The sequence below is a fragment of the Lithobates pipiens genome, unplaced genomic scaffold, assembly GCF_037356315.1.
Source record: "Lithobates pipiens isolate NorthernLeopardFrog02 unplaced genomic scaffold, aLitPip1_a1.2 Scaffold_30, whole genome shotgun sequence".
NCBI classification, from domain to species: domain Eukaryota; kingdom Metazoa; phylum Chordata; class Amphibia; order Anura; family Ranidae; genus Lithobates; species Lithobates pipiens.
The window spans coordinates 132,950,222-132,968,700 of record NW_027507791.1 but is presented as its reverse complement, the minus strand read 5'-3'; positions in this window follow the sequence as shown (position 1 = coordinate 132,968,700).

The following is an 18,479-nucleotide window of genomic DNA, read 5'->3' as shown; positions in this document are numbered from 1 at the left end:
GCGGCCGAAAAGGGGTTAAATACGCCTGCAAAACGCCGCTGGAGCGGAAGATCGGTGGAGGAGCGGTTAATTCACCACTCCAAAGAAGCTGCTTGCAGGACTTTTTCTGATGCCCTGCCAGCGCACCACTCCAGTGTGAAAGCCCTCAGGCTTTCATACTGGAGTGCATGGAGCAGCAGTTTTGGGACAGTTTGCAGGTGCTATTTTTAACGCTATAGCGCCTGCAAAACGCTCCAGTGTGAAAGGGGTCTAACTATGTATGGCCTGCTTAACTGATTGCTGTCAGCAGTAAAGCCACTTTATATTCATTCATTATGCATACTGTAAGATCCCTTTCACACTGGGGCGGTCCCATAACAAGTAGCTTGCTATGGGGGGGTGGGCTGTCCGGACTGCTGCTCTGTGTGTCAATTCAGACACGGAGCTGTGGCTTGCCCCCCCTCCTCATTGTTAGGGCCACCGGGACCAGCAGGGATGGCCACCACTGATGACCACCAGGTATGCCACCCATGGCCACCAGGGATGCCAATGTGTGCCCATATATGATGTCAATGTGTGCCCACATATGATGCAAATCAATGCTCATCAGCAGTACCTGCCAGCGCCTCCATAGCAGTGATGTCCATTAGTGCCATCTATCAGTTTCCATCAGTGCCACTCATCAGAGTCCATCAGTGCCCATCCATGCCCATCAGTACCCACCTATCAGTGCCCATCAGTGCCACCTATCAGTGCCCATCAGTGCCACCCATAAGTACACATCAGTGCCGCCTATCAGTGCCACCCATAAGTACACATCAGTGCCGCCTTTCAGTGCCCATGTGTGGCCATCTGTGACGCCTATGAGTGCCCATCAGTGCTGCATGTCAGTGCCGCCAATGAGTGCCCATCAGTGCTGAATACCAGTGCCACCTATCAGTGCCCATCAGTGCCCATCATCAGTGCCACCTCATTGGTACCACCTCATCAGTGCCTATCAGTACCCGTCAGTGCAGCCTCATCAGGGCCCATCAGTGAAGGAGAAAACTTACTTAGTTATAACATTTTCTAACAGAAACAAAGTAAAAAAAAATGTTGGTCTTTTTTTATTTGTTTAGCAAAAAATAAAAACCTCAGAGGTGATCAAATACCACCAAAAGAAAGCTCTATTTGTGGGAACAAAATGATCAAAAAAAAGTGCCTGGTATTGACGTGGTTAAGGCATAGAATGCCTTAAGGCCCCTTTCACACTGGGGCGGGAGCGGCGACGGTGGTAAAACGGCGCCAACTTACCGTCGTTTTAGCGGCGGTATTTGGCCGCTAGCGGGCGGTTTTACCCCCCTGCTAGCAGCGAGAACACTGGAGACACAGCAGCGGATCTTTCAGGGTGCTCTGCAGGCGCTATTTTTAGTGCTGTAGAGCCTGCAACACGCCCCAGTGTGAAAGGGGTCTAAGATAAAAAAATTCTGCCTTAGGCTGGATTCACACCTATGCAGTTTTAGTGCCTTTTGCATTTTGCAGATTAGCACTATAGTTCATTTACCATGGTTTCCTATGAACACTTTTTGTAGTGCAAATCTGCAAAATGCAAAAAGCACTAAAACTGCATAGGTGTGAATCCAGCCTTAGGGCCGGTTCACACTATTGCGATGGCAGACATCGTATGTAATGCGCAGCGCACTGCTGTTCACATTACATGCGATGTCTGTGCGGGTGCGATGTCAGCCATACAGATAGTATGGCTGATATTGCACCGCATTCAGTGCAAAGACGCACAGGACCCTTTTTTCTGTTCGGACCAGAATCGGATTGCATGTGTGTTCACACATATGCGATCCGATTCATGTCCGAACTGTCAGTTTGCAGTACGATATGCAAGCTGAAATGGGGTGTCATTAACATATAATGACACTCTCCAGCAGTTCGCATATGGCAGTGTGAACTGCCGTGCGTTCTGGGTGCAATGCGGGAACCCGCAGTTGATTTGCAGGGTTCTCGCATCGCAAAAGTGTGAACCGGCCCTTACAACCACTTTACGCTTTGTCAAAAACCTGGAGGCTGATTGGCTTCTATGCACAGCTGCCCCAGATTTTGCACTCTAAAGTTTTAGTAACTCAACCGCACAATTTTGTGTGCGGTCACAAAATGCTCAGGTGTGAGGAGGGTAATAATCCTGCATTCACATCCGAGCAGACGGTATTTCTCATGATTTGGAAGTTTCTTATATTACAGATGTTTTGCTTCAGGAGTTTGTTCCCTAGGTTAAGGCAAGTGGGGGGAGAGCAGTTCTTTAGCAGAAGAGAAATTCTCGAGGTGTACAAACACGTGCGTTTACAGGCATTCCCACTGAAGTCTATGGGAACAAAATGCCTAAATACTTATAATTATAATTTTTTTTGAGTGAAGGGCGCAGAGCATAGGGCGACTTGGCATACAAGTGTGAACAGAGACAATTAGAAAGAATGGGATTCTGCATAGTCAGGTGTAGTCGGATGTAGTCGGGCACAGGGAAATGAACAGAAACCGAATAGATTTTCATTTCAGGTCTATAGAAAGTAAAGTGTTATCTGCATCTTTTCAATCCTAAATACAAAGTTACATGATGTATAAAATATGCTATAATATTATTCTCACTTCTTCGGTGTAGAGGATGGTGGAAATGATTGTCGTTCCTCAAGGAAGAATAGCTCCATGGAGAATTTCTTGGTTATTATTATTATTATTTACTATACACAATTTATATAGGTTATGGGACCAGTTCATACTGGGATCACCCCCCCTTCAGTTATAACAGAACTAGGTAGAGTTTATGGTCAGTTGAACTATAAAAACACTTTCTCAGCTCTGTAAGAACCATCTGCTCACAGTAAAAGCAATAATTGGGGATATTAAACTGAAACACATGAAAAGAATTCAAGCGCACATTGTAAGCAGCCAAAACGTCTGGGCTCCAGTACTCCCAGTCAGTGCAACTAATCAAAAGTCTACTTTCATTATAGGGGAACATGTGAAGACAGAATTATGGGCGCTGCCATTGCTGCATTGGTTGTTAAAGCTGCATGATGCTGCCATGAAGACCCTGCCTTTAATACCTAATAAGTCACACAGAGAAACAAGCATGCAGCCAGTGAAATCAGGAAATCTGAGCTTCTGCCAAGTTAAAATGTATGTAAACCCTAACAACAATGTCTATTATTTGCTCCCTTTTGGACTGTTAAATATACCATTAAAAGTGTTTTATTATATCTGTTTGATAAGTTTAAACACAAGTTGGCCATTCATCCCGCCAGAGATCCTATGAGCTGGTAAATTCCAGTACACTCTGCCTCTGGACTGTTATTGGTAAGCATTGTTTCCTGCTATCTCTGTGGACTACAAAACACCTCCCTCTGTTATAGAGACGAGGGGGAGGTGTAATTTGTTCTAACACAGTGTTATGTGGTCCTAACACACATCCTCTACTAGGGTGACAATGTTGCAGCATAATGGTCTGAGAAGACCCCAAAATACACACCAAACTCATTCATCCATGTCTTTATGGAACTTGCTTAGTGCACTGGTCCTGATAATTTGGTGGAGGTGGGGCTTGGGCTTGGACCCTTAGTTCCAGCAAAGGAAAATCCTAAAACGTCAGAATATCAATACATTTTGGACAATTTCATGCTCCCAACTTTGTGGGAATAGTTTGGTGGATGGTCCCTTCCTGTTCAAACATGACTGTGCACCAGTGCACAAAGCAAGGTCCATAGATATGGGTGAGCGAGTGTGGGGTGGAGGAACTTGACTGGCCTGCACAGAGTCTTGACCTCAACCCAACAGAACACCTTTGCGATGAATTAGTGCGGAAATTGCAAGCCAGGCCTTCTCGTCCTCAGTGCCCAACTTCACAAATACGCTTTTGAAGAATGGTCAAACATTCCCATAGACACACTCCTAAACCTTGTGGACAGCCTTCCCAGAAGAGTTGAAGCTGTTATAGCTGCAAAGAGTGGGCCAACTCAATACTGAACCCTACAGACTTAGCCCCTGTACACACGGTCGGACATTCCGATGGACAATGTCCGATAGGACCGTGTTGTCAGATAATCCGACAGTGTGTGGGCTCCTGACTGTTTCCATCCGAATCTCCGACAGACCAAGTTTTCCAGCTGGGCTATAAAAGTTTCCAACAACATGATCCGATCGGACTTTGTCCGATCATGTGTAGAGAATTCCGATCGGACAAAGTGCCACGCATGCTCAGATCAAATTCCTAGACCAAAGCTATTGGCTACTAGCCTGAACGTAGTCCCGTCCTAACGAAATAACGCCATCACGTTAAGTACGATCGGATTTTCTGACAACTTTGTCCGACTGTGTGGATGCAACAGTTTCGGACAAAATCCGACGGATTTGGTTGTCGGAATGTCTGACTGTGTGTACAAGGGCTTAGAGTGGGAGGCCATTAACCACTTGCTTACTAGGCACTTAAACACCCTTCCTGCCCAGACCAATTTTCAGCTTTCGGTGCTCTCACAATTTGAATGACAATTACTCAGTCATGCAACACTGTACCCAAATTAATTTTTTGTCCTTTTTTTCCCACAAATAGAGCTTTCTTTTGGTGGTATTTGATCACCTCTGGGGTTTTTATTTTTTGCGCTATAAATGAAAAAAGACCGAAAATTTTGAAAAAAAGCGCATATTTCTTTGTTTCTGTGACAGAATTATGCAAATTATACATTTTTCATCATAAATTTTGGCCACAATTTATACTACTACATATCTTTGGTAAAAATAACCCAAATTAGTGGATATTATTTGGCCTTTGTGAAAGTTAGAGAGTCTACAAGCTGTGGTGCGAATCGCACAAAATTGATCACATCTGATGTACTGGTGGACTATCTCGCTTCTTGTGACCCGAACAAGTCAGGAAAGTACAAATACCCCCCAAATGACCCCTTTTTGGAAAGTAGACATTCCAAGGTATTTAGTAAGAGGCATAGTGAGCTTTTTGATGTTGTAATTTTTTTCCCACAATTCTTTGCAAAATTAAGATTTTTCATTTTTTTTCTCCACAAAATTGTCATTGTAATAGGTTATTTCACGTGGCATGTGTATACCACAAATGACACCCCCCAAAAAATTCTGCTACTCCTCCTGAGTATTACAATACCACATGTGTGGGACTTTTTCACAGCCTGGCCACATAGAGAGGCCCAACATGCAGGTAGCGCCATCATGTGTTCTAGGAACATAAATTACACATCTAACTTGTTGACTATTTATTACACTTTTGAAGCACCAGGACAATGACACGTGACACTGATGACAGATGGCACTGATACGTGGCAATGATGACACTTATACGTGGCACTGATGACACGTGGCACTGATGACAGATGGCACTAATATGTGGCACTGATGACAGATGGCACTAATATGTGGCACTGATGACACGTGGCACTTATACGTGGCACTGATGACACGTGGCACTAATACGTGGCACTAATACGTGGCACTAATACGTGGCACTGATGACAGATGGCACTAATACGTGGCACTAATACGTGTCACCGATGACAGATGGCACTAATACATGGCACCGATGACGCGTGACACTGATGACAGATGGCACTGATAAGTGGCATTGATGACACGTGACACTGACAACAGATGGCACGTGACACTGACAGGTGGCACTGATGACAAATGGCACTGATACGTGGCACTGATGACAGATGGCACTAATACGTGGCACTGATGACAGATGGCACTATGTGGCACTGATGACATGTGGCACTGATGACAGATGGCACTTATACGTGGCACTGATGACAGATGGCACTGGGGGCAGGTGGCACTGGGGGCAGGTAGCACTGGGGGCAGGTAGCACTGGGGTGGATGGCACTGGGGGCAGGTAGCACTGGGGTGGATGGCACTGGGGGCAGGTAGCACTGGGGTGGATGGCACTGGGGGCAGGTAGCACTGGGGTGGATGGCACTGGGGTGGATGGCACTGGGGCGGATGGCACTGCTGGGGGAGGATGGCACTGCTGGGGGAGGATGGCACTGCTGGGGGAGGATGGCACTTTTTTTTTTTTTTTAACTCGAGGCAGAACGGCTGCCGCTGCAGCCGTTCATCTCTCCCCTCTCACACTGTCTGTGTGAGGAGGGAGAGCGGCGCTGAGAGATGATCTCATATGTTTACATATGAGATCATCTCCCATTGGACATGCCGATCACGCTGTAAACGGCCGCTGTGATTGGCCGTTTACAGCGATCTGTGTTTGCCTGTCCCCGGGGGACACGGCGAACACAGAACTTCCGCGATCCGCGCCCGCGGCGGCGTGCATTGCGGAAGTAAACATTAGGACGTCCAGGGACTGCCACCCGGACGAACGCGCCTGCTCTACGGCCGTCATTCGGCTATAGGGCGGGCGCGAGGTGGTTAAAGAGGAAGTGCAGTCTGCTCACATAATTTGTAATAAAAACATCTTTGACATTCTGAAGCTTCCCTCCAACCACTTTACATATTATTTTATATATACTGTGATTATGTACTTGCCAAATATGCTGCAGAAATTCCCCCCACTGAGTCTGGCTGCATCCATTTTAACTGTGGGTAGCTGAAGCTGCTGCCTGTTCACTTCCTGGATTTACACAGACATACAGAGGCACACCTCCAGCTCTGCAGCTCTCATTGGCTCTCTTATGACTCACCCCCCTCCCTTCCAGGCAAACTTTCACGAGAGTGAGAGGCAGAGCTGTGTATGATGTCATAAGCCTAGGCTTTTTTACCAGACAAGAAACAGGAAGTGAGCTGTATGAGGTATTTACTGACAGCAAAAAAATGTTTTGCTATCCAAGGTTAAAACAACAAGGGCAGAGGATATAATAGATGGAAAGATGAAAAAATGACTGAAGTTCTGCTTTAACCACTTCAGCCCCAGAAAGATTTACCTCCTCCTCCTTTACCCCTGACTATTACTGGGATGCCTTTAACGTTCATGTGTGTCTAAAGGCAGACGTCCCCATACTTTTGTTAATATAGTGTATGTTTTTAGCACATTCTGCTTTTAATAAACTTTCTATCGGGTAATGCACTTGGGTTTTTTGCGCCATCTTGTTTTCTTTTCCTGTCTCACAGTAATAACAGGAAGTGAGAGGAAATTCCTCTAAAGTGAGGGAATCCTTGTTTGTCACCAAAACTATCATTGGAAGATTTCCTCTCTATAAGGCCGCGTACACACGCGCGGACTGTTTGCCCAACCTTGTTCGTCAAACAGTTTCGGCAAACAGTCCGCTCAAAATTTGCATGAGCGGACTTGCCCACACACGAGCGGACTGTTTCAGCGAACTGTTTGCCAAACAGTTCGCTCAACTTTTGAAATGAACGGACTCGCCCACGTAAGGAGGAGGCAAATCCGCCCATCTCGAGCGCGTGTACAGGTAGGCGGGGCCCGCGAAGGAGACGTTGCGGGCTCCGCCGCCTGGAATGGGCTTAAAGGGGAACCCCAACGCCGAAAAAAATCGGCGTGGGGGTTCCCCCAAAGTCCACACCAGACCCTTGTCCGAGCACGCTACCCGGCCGGCCAGGAAAGGGGGGCGAGCGAGCGCGCCCCCCCCTCCTGAGCCGTACCAGGCCGCGTGCCCTCAACATGGGGGGGTGCCTTGGGGAAGGGGGGGCCGCGCGGCCCCCCCACCCCAAAGCACCTTGTCCCCATGTTCATGAGGACAAGGGCCTCTTCCCGACAACCCTGGCCGTTGGTTGTCGGGGTCTGCGGGCGGGGGGCTTATCGGAATCCGGGAGTCCCCTTTAAGAAGGGGGCCCCCGGATACCGGCCCCCCACCCTATGTGAATGAGTATGGGGTACAATGTACCCCTACCCATTCACCTGTGAAATAAAGTACAAAAAAAAACACAACACAGGGAAAAAATATTTTATTGCACAGCTCCGGGGGTCTTCCGTCTTCGGGGGTCTTCTCGCCGGACTCCTCCGCTATCTGTGTGTAGCTCTTTTACTAGCGGAGGAGTCCGGCTTTCTTCCTCCCCGCCGCCGGCCTCTTCTCCCGACTTCGGGGGTCTTGTCCCCCTCTTCGGTTCTTCTGCCGGGCCACCGCGCCTTCTTGTAGCTCTTTTGCAGGCGGTGGCCCGGTCTTCTGTCGCCGCTGCCTTCCGTTCTTCTGTCGCCGCCTTCGGTTCTTCTGCCGGGCCACCGCGCCTTCTTGTAGCTCTTTTACAGGCGGTGGCCCGGTCTTCTGTCGCCGCTGTCGCCGCTGTCGTCGCCGCCGCCGCCGCCTTCCGTTCTTGTTCTTGTTCTTCTTCTTCTTCTCCTGGAGATGTTGACTCGACGAGCTCTCCGGCCGGAATGCCAGAGCCGCGCTGTGCGGTCACTTATATAGTGACAATGGGGCGGTGTCACATGGTATGTGTCACATGGGTTGGTCACATGGGTTGATGTCACATGGGGACTATGACATCGTAAGGGGGCGGGGTCACCATGTGACCAACCCATGTGACATATACCATGTGACACCGCCCCATTGTCACTATATAAGTGGCAGCGGAGCGTGTCCCTGGCATTCCGGCCGGAGAGCTCGTCGAGTCAACATCTCCAGGAGAAGAAGAAGAACAACAAGAAGAAGAACAAGAACGGAAGGCGGCGGCGGCGGCGACGACAGCGGCGACAGAAGACCGGGCCACCGCCTGTAAAAGAGCTACAAGAAGGCGCGGTGGCCCGGCAGAAGAACCGAAGGCGGCGACAGAAGAACGGAAGGCAGCGGCGACAGAAGACCGGGCCACCGCCTGCAAAAGAGCTACAAGAAGGCGCGGTGGCCCGGCAGAAGAACCGAAGAGGGGGACAAGACCCCCGAAGTCGGGAGAAGAGGCCGGCGGCGGGGAGGAAGAAAGCCGGACTCCTCCGCTAGTAAAAGAGCTACACACAGATAGCGGAGGAGTCCGGCGAGAAGACCCCCGAAGACGGAAGACCCCCGGAGCTGTGCAATAAAATATTTTTTCCCTGTGTTGTGTTTTTTTTTGTACTTTATTTCACAGGTGAATGGGTAGGGGTACATTGTACCCCATACTCATTCACATAGGGTGGGGGGCCGGTATCCGGGGGCCCCCTTCTTAAAGGGGGCTCCCGGATTCCGATAAGCCCCCCGCCCGCAGACCCCGACAACCAACGGCCAGGGTTGTCGGGAAGAGGCCCTTGTCCTCATCAACATGGGGACAAGGTGCTTTGGGGTGGGGGGGCCGCGCGGCCCCCCCTTCCCCAAGGCACCCCCCATGTTGAGGGCACGCGGCCTGGTACGGCTCAGGAGGGGGGGGGCGCGCTCGCCCCCCTTTCCTGGCCGGCCGGGTAGCGTGCTCGGACAAGGGTCTGGTGTGGACTTTGGGGGAACCCCCACGCCGATTTTTTTCGGCGTTGGGGTTCCCCTTTAAGCCCATTCCAGGCGGCGGAGCCCGCGACGTCTCCTTCGCGGGCCCCGCCTACCTGTACACGCGCTCGAAATGGGCGGACTTTCCGAGCAGGAACAGTTTGCTCATTTCGAAAGTAGCCTACACACGGGCGGACTGTTCGCTCAAACACAGTTTCAGCGGACAGTTTTTCGGAATTTCCGAAAGACTTTGTCCGTCCAACTGTCCGCTGAAACTGTCCGCTGAAAGCCCACACACGGGCGGACTGTCCGCCCAAACACTGTTCAGCGGACAAGGTTGGGCGAACAGTCCGCCCGTGTGTACGCGGCCTTACTGTTCTGGTAAGAACCAAAATTTGGGATTTTCTTCCACTTTGATTCTTGGTGATAGCAGTCAACAGGACAAATAGAGAGGGTGACTCTCCTTAAAGGGATTGTAAAGTCAAAAGATTTTTTTATCTTAATGCATTCTTTACATTAACCACTTCGCGCCAGGCCAATTCTGACATTTCTCTCCTACATGTAAAATTCATAATTTATTTTCTAGAAAATTACATAGAACCCCCAAACATTATAATTTTTTTTAGCAAAGACCCTAGAGAACACAATGGCAGTTGTTGCAACTCTTTATCTCGCACAGTATTTGTGCAGCAATTTATCAAACACATTTTTTCAGAAAAAAAACAGTTTCATGCTTTAAAAAAAAAAAACAGTAAACTTAGCCCAATTTTTTTGCATAATGTGAAAGATGAAGATACGCCGAGTAAATAGATACCCAACATGTCACGCTTCAAAATTGCACGCGCTCGTGGAATGGCGCCAAACTTTGGTATTTAAAAATCCCCATAGGCGACGCTTTCATTTTTTTTACTGGTTACATGTTTTGCGTTACAGAGGAGGTCTAGGGCTAGAATTATTGCTCTCACTCTAACGTTCACGGCGATACCTCACATGTGTGGTTTGCACACCATTTTCATATGTGGGCGGGACTTACGTATGCGTTCGCTTCTGCGTACAAACTCACGGTGACAGGGGCGCTTTAAATTTTAAATTTTTTTATTGTTAATTTTACATACATTTTTTTAGTTTGACACTTTAAAAAAAAAATTGATTACTTTTATTCCTATTACAAGGAATGTAAACATCCCTAGTAATAGGAATATGGCATGATTGGACCTATTTACAGTGAGATATGGGGTCAATAAGACCCCGCATCTCACCTCTAGGCTGGGAAGCCTAAAATCAAAAAAACAAACAAACCGATCACGGCATCCCAGCCGAGGCGGCGCCGTTATTTGAATGCAGAGGCCGGGCGTGATGTCCTAACATTGCGCCCCTCTCCGAATGATCATAGAGACTCCGGCGACCATCTGATCTGCCGGAAATCTCTATGATCATTATCCAGGGGCCGGCGGATCCTGTGTCCGATGGAAGCGGTGAGTCACTGAAGCACTGAAGGGCGGCGGGGGGGACGTCCCCTCCCGCCGCCCGTAAGAATGATCAAGCAGCGGAACAGCCGCTATGATCATTCTTATAGTGCAGGGAATCGCTGGCTGAAAATGCCGATATCTGAATGATGTCTGTAGCCTCAGGCATCATTCAGATATAACCACGGAAAGTCAAGGCTGTCCCAGGATGTCCACCCGGCGCAAATTGGTTAAGATAAAAAGCCTTCTGTGTGAAGCAGCCCCCCTCGGCCCCCCTAACACTTACGTGTGACCCCTCTCTGTCCAGCGTTGTCCACGAGTGTCTCACCCGTATGAGATTCTCCCTCCTGATTGGCTGAGACACAGCAGCGGCTCCATTTACTCCCGCTGCTATCAATCAATGTCAGCTAGAGGTTCCAATCCTTCCCCACTCTATCCAAAAGCTAAAAAAAAATGTTTTCCTTCAGTTATACTTTGAACTCAAGGGGCTTTCAGTCTAGTCTGACCACTCTTTCTCTTCTTCATATCACTGTGTGCAGGTTTAAAGGATAAGTGGATAAGTTCACCTTTAGCAGCATGTTACATGTTACACCCATATTTAAGGTGTTACATGTAAGATGTTCCTGTGCATCCACCTACCGCTGTCAGAGCTCCCCCCTCTTAGAGCATTAGAGCAGGTGGGGGGGATCTTCTCTCCACACCTGTTGTCACTTTTTAAAAACAGCGCAGCTCCACCCACACAGCTGTCATTCTATCACAAAGATTTGTGAAGAAAAGGCAGACATACTTGTATTGTGAACTGGCTGCGAGCGTGCTGCTTAGCATGCTTGTAGTTTATTAAAATCTTCCTCCAGTTTTGTAACCTGTACAAAGATATGGGCACAAAGCTACAGGAAGACTGTGCAGGATCCTGACATTGTACCCGAGATCTGCTCTGCAGGCGCCAGTAAAACAAAATAACAAATGCACATTTTTTACCTGCAAAAATAAGTGCGCTTATTTTTTTTATTATTTTGGAAGGTCAACTTTGCCTTTAAGCCATAAAATTTTTTTAAAAATCTGGCATTCCCTGCATCCCATCCAATGTGAATGAGCATGTCCTTTTCAGCCACTAAAAGAGCACTGAGCATGTAGCAAGTATGTGATTTGCAGCACCAGTAGAAAAAAAAAACTTGTGATGCTGGAAATACCAAATTTACATAACTCCCGTCCGTCCTCCCCCATTAAGACATGTTATTGTGGTTTCTGGATTTTCCAAGGAGCTCATTTGTATATTGTGGACTCAGGAAGATAGCACAGAGACAAACATTTTCCACTACACTCTGTCTACATGTTTACAGCACGGTTATGCAAATGTATAATGCACTTTGGGCTTTATCTGTAGTCCTTGAACTGCTAGGAAGGCAATTTGCCTTGCTGTTTTCAGCAACTACCTGCCCTGGAGGATCCTCATATCTGGGAACTTGCCAGAAATAACTGGCATGTCTAGATTTTTGTTAAAGAAGAATTCTTGGTATGGATATTTTTGCATAGTTACATTGGTGCAGTTTGGACCAGTGTTACTATGTACTGTAGGTACCATACCCCTAGAATCCCCCTAGAACAGCCTTTCTCAACCTTTTCAACAACTTGAAATAGTTCTTCAGTCTCGGGGAACACCCTGCTAAAAATTAGAAATCTACAACTCATGATACATTAGTGTGATGGTCAGTGGGAAGAATGGTCCTTGCACTTGTGGTCATTGGGAAGAATTACCTCCTAACAGATAGTTAAAAAGATCGATGGTGTCAGTAGGAACTTATCTGAGGGGCAGAAATTGCCCAATGCTGAAGGAACCCCTAGCAACCTCTGGAAGAACCCTAGAGTTCCACAGAACCCTGGTTGAGAATCACTGCCCTAAAAGCTGGAAATTACTGTAGTGGGCACTGTTACTCCAGTGATTTTCACTAACTTCTGGGCCCGGTGCTGAGCCCCTGCCCAGCGGCACTGCGAACACTGAAGGCAGCTACTCTACACATTCAGAGAATGCTTTGCATTTTCTAAATGAATGCAAAGTTTTCTATGATTGTGGTGTATGACTGTGTAACACAAACAAATTCTCTAAATAAAGTGCAACAGTGTATAAAACACAAAACATATGCAATTGAAAAATATGATATAAATTTCCGCTATACAAGCGCAAATCATATGCATTTAGCGGAATGCTATTATACTGCAATCAGACTAGTTATGAATAATACATTAATAAATAATAAAGTGCAAAGTGTCCATAAATTCATAAAACATATAAAGATAGTTCTTTTTGAGCTTAATAAAATATTTCCTTCAAGGTAATAATCCACTACAGTGTAGAAGAGATAAATCCATAAAGTGCTTGTGCTCTCCTCCACCATGTGCTCTAGCCGCTCACCTCACAGGTCATAATCAGATGTTACTTCCTCTCAGGGGATAATACAAGATCTGTATAGTGTGCTGTCCCCCATATCTCCTGTTTCCTCCTGCCAGCTCCCAGAACCTCAAGTGTACTAAGAGATTGATGATGTATAAAGGAGGAAAAAAGCACAGAATCTAGTGTTCTCCTTTTAACAATCTTTATTCTCAGAAGATAAAAAAGGCTCTTTAGCAGTGCTAGCTGATAAAAACGTATCATTTGAATCCTCACATTACGAGATGGCCGTGGGATGACGTCACTCAAGCAGGCTCTGCCCCATACATGTCACGTACTGAGGAAGTCCATGCTCAGGGACGTAACGTGTATGGGGACAGAGCCTGCTTATTTGATGTCATTCCACGGCCATCTCGTTATGTGAAGATTCAAAGGATACGTGTTTAACAGCTAGCACTGCAAAAGTGCCCTGTTTGTGAGTGTATTTTTTATCTTTTAAAAATTTAAATTTGTTAAACAGAGAACACTAGATTCTGTGCTTTGTTTCCCATTTTATACATCGCAAATCTCTGAGTTCACCTGAGGTTCTGGGAGCTGGAAGGGGGAAACAAAAGATATGGGGGGACAGCACGCTATACAGATATTGTATGATCCCCTGAGGAGAACAGCTGATTATGACCCACTGGTGAAACAGGGGTCATCATGTGAGGAGAGCAGCTAGAGCACACAGGTGGAGAAGAGCACCAGCACTTTGTGGATTTTTTCTGCTGTAAGCTTCAGCTCCAAAAACACCCAGCAAGACAAATCCCATTAATTTCAACGGCCCCTGTTCACATCTGAGCGTTTTGTCATCCGAAGCAAAATGCCAGAAGCTCAAAAAAGTACCGGAGCTTTTTTTTTGGCAGATTACAAGCATTTTCTGCCTTTTGGTGACCTTTTGACGGTACAAAATTGCGGCAAAAATCGCGTAACTTTCTGCCTGAAAAAAAAAATTGCCTAGGTGTGACTAGAGCCTTAAAATTAAAGGACTATCTTTATTAAGTTTCATGAATTTATGGACACTTTGCACTTGCACTTATTTATTCACAACTAGGCCGATTGCATTATAATGGCCTGCCACTAAATGCATATGATTTGTGCTTTTATATAGAAACTTTGTATCACTTTTATCAATTGCATTTTTTTTACACTGTTTACACTTCATTTAGAGAATGTGTTTGTGATACACAGTTATACACCAAAAAATTGAAGTAGCTCTGCACTGGATTTGGGGTTAAATTTTAGCACCGGTACAATTTTCATACTTTTTACTCTGTATGCCCCCAGAATAAAATTAAAACGAAACAATCCAAATGAATTTGAAGTGCAGACTTTCAGCTTTAACCACTTCAATACAGGGCATTTATACACCCTTCCTTCCCAGACCAATTTTTAGCTTTCAGTGCTTTCACACTTTGAATGCCAATTACTCAGTCATGCAACACTGTACCCAAACAAAATTTTTATAATTTTTTTCATACAAATAGAGCTTTCTTTTGGTGGTATTTAATCACCGCTGGGTTTTTTATTTTTTGTGACATAAGTGAAAAAAATAGCGAAAATTTTGAAAAAAAACACTTTTTTTTGTTTCAATGATAAAAATTTGCAAATAGGTTATTTTTGTTCATAAATTTGGGCCAAAATTTATACCACTACATCTCTTTGGTAAAAATAACCCAAATTAGTGGATATTATTTAGTCTCTTTGAAAGTTAGAGAGTCTACAAGCTATGGTGCAAATCATTGAAATTGATCACATCTGATGCACTGACGGCCAATCTCCTTTTTTGAGGCTCTGAAATGTTAGGAAAGTACAAATACCCCCCAAATGACCCCTTTTTGAAAAGTAGACAGTCCAATGTATTTATTAAGAGGCATGGTGAGTTTTTTGAAGTTGTAATTTTTTCCCACAATTCTTGGGAAATAGAAGAATGTTTTTTTTTGTTTTTGTTTTTTACAAAATTGTCATAATAACAAGTTATTTCTCATACACAGCATATACATACTTCGAATTACACCTCAAAATACATTCTGCAACTCTTCCCGAGTATGGCGATACCACATGTGTGGGACTTTTACACAGGCTGGCCACACAGAGAGGTCCAAAATGCAGGGAGCACCGTCAGGGGTTCTAGAAGCATAAATGACACCTCTAATTTCCTAACAACCTATTACATTTGTGAAGGCCCTGGAGCACCAGGGCAGTAGAATTACCCACAAAATGACCCCATTTTGGAAAGCAAACACCCCAATGTATATTCTATGAGGCATAATGAGTCTTTTGAATGGTTCATTTTTTTCCACAAGTCTTCGGAAAACGTGGAAAGAAAATGAAAATCTTTTTTTTTTTTTACACAAAGTTGTCCATTTATAAGATATTTCTAACACATAGAATGTTATCTTCCATAGATGTCCAGTCCACCAGCTCACCAGTACATTCTTCTTTCCTCAGAATGTACCAAACTGTTAATTTGCACACAGAAAAAGCAAGGGTCCCAAAAGAGAGGCAACCCAAAAAAGTGAGGCTCACTGAGGGGCAATACACCAGAATCTGTAATCAATCCTTCTTTATTGAAAATTAATAAATATTAAATTTAATGTAATTTACACAGTACAAACTGTTAATTTGGCCACTCGGCCAACTCCTAATGTTGCTACTATCTATCTGATGGATTTATTTCATTTTTGAAGCCTTACAATGGCCTGTTTCGCTTTCATGGATATCTTCTTTGAACGCACAATGTAGGTTCACAGCAATAGATTCCAAATGCAAATACCATACTAAAGCCTCGCACACACACAATCGGATTTTCCAATGTAAAATTGACAAGGGACACCAACATAGTTGTATTTTTGATCTTAAAAACAGGATAATGGTGTTGTGGTAACTTGCCCAAAATAAAACAAAAAACATAATAATATTATTCTTGATATCACTAGAAAAAAAAGCCTTTGAAAATTTGTTTGCAATAACTCCATCAGTATCACCAGCAAAGCAGCTTCATTATTATCCCATTAAAGAAGAAGAGAATGTGTGCTGTATTTCGAGATTTCATATTCTGCCACGTCACGAATATTAATTCTCCATTACGAAAGCTAGTTTACAAGACCGACCGTTTCTGACTCGTTCTTGCTTCCAAGCATGCGTGTTGGTACTTTGGACTTTTGTCCAACAGACTTGTGTACACACGATTGGAAAATCCGACAACAGACATTTGTCCGCAGAGAATTTTAAAACCTGCCATCCAACATTTGTCCACTGAAAATCCAACAAAAATTGTCAGATGGAGCATACAAATGGGTCGGATTTTCCGTCAACAGCCCGTCATCACACATTTCCCATCGAAAAATCAGATCGCCTGTATGCGGCTTTAGAATCAACTCCAGACCTTTTACCTGCTTAATTGATGAAGAAATAACAAAGGTGTAGCCCACACCTAGCCATGAAACAGCTTTTCATTCAATTGTCCAATTACTTTTGGTCTCTTGAAAAAGGGGGCTGGCTTTTCTTAAGAGCTGTAATTCCTAAACCCTTCCTCCAATTTGGATGTATATACCCTCAAATTTAACGTGAGAGTGTGCACTATCAGCCCATATCATTATATAACTATAGCTTGAATATGTTTTGATAAATAACTTTAAAAAAAACTAGAATTGTGCCTGTGTCCAAGTACATATGGACCTAAGGCCGCGTACACACGGGCGGACTGTCTGGCCAACTAAGTCCGTCAGAAAATCCGACAGACAGTCCGTCCTACTTTTGAATGAACGGACTTGACCACACACGATGAACAGACAGTCCGCTGAAAGCTTGCACGATGACGTGTACAGCACGTACGACGGGACTAGAAATACGACGTCCAATACACTGCAAAGCAACCTTCGGCCGTGTAAATCCTTTCTGAGCATGCGCCATACTTAGTCCGTCTAACTTGCCTACTCACGAGCGGACTGTCTGCTGAAACCAAAGTTGGACGGACAATATTACGGAAATTCCGAAAGACTTAGTCCGCCAGACTGTCCGCTGAAAAAGTCAGCTGAAGCCCGCACACGAGCGGACTGTCCGCTGAAACACGTTTCAGCGGACCAAGTCCGTCAGACAGTCCGCCCGTGTGTACGCGGCCTAACTGCAATCTAATTCCCCGAAGGCCATTAGCTATTAAACCACAGCCCTTCCATTTTGACATGGTGCGCTCCGTAAAATGCTTTTAGCACCTCCCCTTGCCACCTCCTACCCTGTCTCAATTTTAGGCTCGCCAACTTTGGAAAGTTACCAGGTATGGGGATCTCTGACAACAGTTTTGCCGTGGTGACACACAGTACATTCTGGCACTGCTGTACAAAAAAAGGATTAGAGTACAAACAGAAAATGTCCAAAACAATTGGCACTGGCAGCCATCCTGCCACAGCCTGTGCTATGTAAAAGATACCCAAAAATGTGTTGGAGGCTGGTCATTAGGCAAGGACAGGTGCTGTTGTAGCAGAGACAGATAATCATGCCATTCCACTACTGAGCTAGGAATATGGAGGGGTATTTACAGGACCACTACTGAGTCTTAAATCAGAGGGTTTGATAGTTCCAAGGACTCTACATGGATGAGGTAGAGATGGGGGACAATTAAAATTTCTAGGTACGATAGACAGATGCGCCAAGGATGGGAGAATGAAATTTCCAGGTACCTTGAGCTGCTGAGACAGAGACTGAGTGAGAAAATATAGAAGAGAAAAAGGTTGGGAAAAATAGTGCATAGGTCTTTTTCCCAACTCTTATTTACTTTTTATGTATTTTTACCATTTAAACTTTTAATAAACAAGAGCATTTGTGCTATCCTCATAACTATTCAGAAAAGATTGTTTATACATAATTTTTATTGTGGGCACCCACTGCGCATGCGCAACCGGTGCCGCACAGTCATCTGGGACACGTGACAGGTCCCAGATGACTGTGCGGCGCCGAGGGGAAGTGACGTCACCAGCCCGAGCAATGAAGGAGGCAGACTACGAGGGACCCCCTAGCAACAGGCATTTAGAGGTGAGTAAAAAAAAAATTTTTTCCAATAATTTTTTATTTTTTTTGGTGGCAACACCACTTTAACTGTAAAGAGGTATGCTCCATGGCGTGCAGGATACTGGATTCTGTAAAAATCTTCACTTGACGGCTGCCCTGTCCTCTTCCTGCTGATGAACTTCTGGTACTGTAGGGGTTAACAGCTTTGGGTCTGCACTAAAGATGATCCTACAGTACATA